The following is a 4405-nucleotide window of genomic DNA, read 5'->3' on the forward strand; positions in this document are numbered from 1 at the left end:
GTCTGTTGGACCCTAGATCTGGGGTCCAGAGGGGAAAAGAGGAAGGGCGCTCTGCTTCCGGCAATAGAAGGAAGGCAAAAGTAAGATGAGATAGTTTAGAAACCATCTAGCCCTGCCACCAGCCTGGAGCCTGCAACGGTTCCAGAAGTCCCTGGAGGTGGCTCCAGGCTCTGTGACAGTGTGCCAGCTGGAGGGTGCACTTTAAACAGGAGGGAGAAGAAGACACAGCAACCTGCAGCAGGAGAGGTACCGGCCGGCCACACACAGGTGCTCACGGGCTGCGAAGTGCCTGCTGAGCCCGAACAGTTGCGGTCAGTTACACCGAAGAAACTGAGTCAAGAGGTTAGACAACTTGCCAGGAGGTGCCACAAACAGCCCTCTCAACAAAACCCTACTGCCCTCCCTAACACACCGCCACCTGGACAGCAGGGAACAGACACCTCATCCTAGGAAGCCAGTGATGATCCGACCCTGTCCTTCCTGCTGCGAGCCCTCCCGAAGCATGCTCCTGGGGGAACAGCAGCTCCTGGTGTCCTGGTGGGGGTACAGGCACTGGGCTTGTTGCTTGAGCAGCTCTGGGGAATCTGTACCCCACTTCCCACGAGGACGCCATGGGTGAGGAACTTGCTCGGAGTTATGCAGTCACGTCTGGCCTCAAAGTCCCTGCTCTCTCAGCACAGCTCGCCCTGGACAGGGCCCCCAAAAGCTGCCTGCAGGAGTTGCCCAGCTGCCTGTGGGTTTCACACCCAGGATCCACTCCAGCCATGACTGTGGAGGTGTGGGATCTCTGCAGAGCGACTCTGAAACCTTTAGGGGGCAGCAGGCCCTTTGGGGAGGCTTGTGAAAACCCAGTCTCCAGGTTCCTCTGCTGAGACCCACCCCGTGGTCTGGGCTGCCTGGCTGTTCCAGGCACTAGAGCTGCTTGTCGTCCACTCTGGATTTGCAAGAGTCAAAATACAGAGCAGTTCAGCCTCCATTTCACTGTGGGCAGCTCCCACACATCAGGATGTATCCCAGTCTCACTCCCAGAGTCTCTGCTGCCCGCTAGACACTGTGGACCGCTTCCACATAGATAATCCAAAACACAAGAGACACTCTCATGTGTCTCCTCGCTGCAAGGAGACTGTTTAAAAACTGGGACGTCAGAGGCAGACATGTTTTCTCAAGAAGCACCGGTGGAGGCTGACATCAGTATGGCAGCCCGGACCTTGGCTGACCCTCCGCCCAGTGAAAGTAACGAGACACATCAAGACATCACTCATAGAGTCCTGGAAACAGTCCTGTGGCGATCAGCAAGGAAGAGACACCTGCCCAAGGACACGCACACCACTGCAGCGAGGGTGGCGAGAGTCTGGGATTGGGTCTGCTCTGCTGCGGGCGGGAACACAGGGCCCCTCACCCGGCTCCCATCAGAGGGCTTTCTTCCCAGGAGAAGCAGGGACAGCTTTTCTCATTCTGCCCTCATGCTCCCATTGCTGAGACTAAGTCCCTGCCCAGACCCTAGAATGGAGGCCACACCTGGACACAGTCCCCTAAGAAGCCTGGGGCCCCATTACCCTGTCTGCTTGTGAGGGGTGGTCTCAGGCCAGGAGAGGCAAGTGGAGGGGACCTCACCCTGCTGCCTGCCCCTGCCCAGTGAGCACTTGCTGCATGGCAGGAGTGTCACTCGGAGAGAAGCCTGTCACTGTCTCCAGCTGCAGAACCCTGGCTCTGAGGTTCACCTGGGAAGAGAGGCAGGCAATAAAAAACGGAGAGCTCTCAATGTCACCCCAAAGACACTGAGTTCATCTGTGGCAGAATGTGGAGAAGTTCCAGCCTCAGGGGCCTCTCGAACGGTGGCAGTCACGATGAGAGGCAGCTGGCAGCAGGAGAGAACCAGAGACCAACGCAGTGGGGAGGAGCCCTTGGGGTCAGAACAACCAACCAAACACCCACCTTAGAAACCATTCCTTCAAAGATGCTGCCATTTGATTGGATTAGCCTGTAGAGCAATTTACGTCCGGGCTGTTGCTGAGAAAGCACTATAAACTGGAACTGCTGAAGTTTAACAGTGGGGCATGGGCAGGGAAAGAGAAGAGCCCCACCAAAACCACTGTCATCCCAGGGTGGCTGTTGGCACTCCCAGAGCCGGGTGCCATCCCTTCCACCCATGCCCCCCCAGTAACACCAGAGGCTGAACACTGTGACAGGGAAACAGACATCATTAAAATAATCCCCCAGATGCTAAACAAAGAAACAAGCAAATTAACAATAACAAGGTGGGGTGGGAGACAGTACCCAGAATTGCTACATGTTATCTAAAATGTCCAGGAGCATACAAAAAAATTATGAAGCATGCAAAGAAACAAGTAAGTAGACCCATACACTGGAATAAAAGCAGGCAAAAGAAGCTTCCTGCAAGTGCCCAGAAGAAGTGCTTCATATATGAAGAAATAATGGCTGAAAATGTACCAAACTTATTAAACAACAACAAAAAACCGTACACATCCAGGAATGAACTTAACTCCAAGTAGCAGACCCACAGGCAGACACGTCATTGTAAAAAATAAAAAGGACAAAATCAAAACCAGACACAAAGTAGCCATTGTAAACAAGTTCAAGAGTGAAAGAAACAACAAATAAAGATGAAAGATAGGCCAGTGTTGCTTCAAACAGACTATCAACAAAGAGGTAGAAATGGACATTCTGAAGTGGACTATAACAACAAAAAAGTCACTAGAAGGGCTCAATGGTAGATATGAATCGGTGGCAACCTTGAAGGCAGACTGACATAGACACTGCAAGCTGAAGAACAGAGAGAGAAAAAAATGAAGAGAGCCTCAGAGAAGTGTTGGATACCAGTAAGTGCACAGACATATGTGTATGATGGAAACCACAAAGGAGAGAGCAGAAAACATATAGAAAGAAATAATGGCTGACAATGTACCAAACTTATTAAACAACAACAAAAAACCCTACACATCCAGGAATGAACTTAACTCCAAGTGGCAGACCCACAGACAGATACATCATTGTAAAAAATAAAAAGATAAGGACACAATCTTAAAAGCTACATGAGAAAAGTGACTCAATAGGTGAACAGCTGCCTTCCCAGCAGACAGAAGGCCACAACACGGTGAGAATACTCAAACATATTCAAACTGCCCAAAGGTTAAAAAAAAATTGTCAACCAAGAACTCTAAATCCAGGAATGTTATCCTTAAAAAATGAAGGCAGAGTAAAGACACTGACAGATAAGCCGAAAGTCGGAGAATTTGGTGTCAGTAGACCTGCAAGAAAAAGAAAGCTTGTCAGGCTTAAAACCACACAAAAGGGCAGATGAAGGCAATTCTGTCCTTATAAAAGATAGTTTAAATGTATATTTTTCTCTTTTCTGCTCAACTGACTTAAAAAGCAATTGTATGCAACAATGCTTAAAAACGTACCATGTTTGCCAGACACAAAACAAAGAAGGTGGCTGGGAGCAAAGCCCTGCTGGGCTAAGCAAATGACTGCAGACGGTAAGGTAACAATCCATACACTACATTGTTGAGTGTGTAACACTGTTAGATGTGGAGGTAAATACCACAAGAGTGGGCAAAGGGGAAACAGATACAGAAGAGCAACATTTCTGCATCTCACTTGGAATTAACCTTGGACAAATCTGAAGCTGATTAAGATGCATATGGTAAAACACAGAGCAACCACTGGAAAAAAAAACAGAACAAAAAAATGGTGAAAGACAGACCATTACATTAAAATGCGACATTAGGAAATATTCACTTATCCAAGAGAAAACATACACTTTAATCCAACTAAAGGAAGAACGGGGGAACAGAACGAGAGACTTGTCAAAGAGGTAGAAATGGAAATTCTGAAGTGGACTATAAACTGCGGGCGGCGACTCTATGGGCCTATAACTACTGTCTATCAATAACATTAAATGTGAATGGGCTGAAAAAATCCCATCTAAAGGCAGGGACTGTCAGACCGGGTTTTAAAAAGATCCAAACAGACGTGGCCTTCAGGGAGACACATTTCGGTTCAAAGACACACACGGTAAAAGGAGCTGGAATTCACCAGTGGCCACTCCACCGAACAAACCAGGAGAGCCCAGAGGCAGCTCAGAACCCTCCAGGAGGCCACGGCTTCGGCCCACCACGGGCAGGGACCCCTCCTTCTCCCCCCGCCCGGCAGGGCACCCCCTTAACGCCTCACCACCCCGCTTTCCGCACCGCAATTAGCTGCAGGCAAGCTAAGGTCACCAGCCAGGTGGCCTCCCCTGGGGGGGCCGCGGTGGAGGGACACAAACGGAGCTGCAGCACCCGGCCCCCCGACTGGAGGCTCGTTCTGGAGCGGAAGCCCCCTCCCGAGGCGGCGGCCTCAAGTCCCCCCTTCTAGGGGGCATGGGAGCGCTCCCTGCCGG

This window comes from Carlito syrichta, unplaced genomic scaffold (assembly GCF_000164805.1).
Source record: "Carlito syrichta isolate Samal-C Ts95f unplaced genomic scaffold, Tarsius_syrichta-2.0.1 Scaffold311497, whole genome shotgun sequence".
NCBI lineage: Eukaryota > Metazoa > Chordata > Mammalia > Primates > Tarsiidae > Carlito > Carlito syrichta.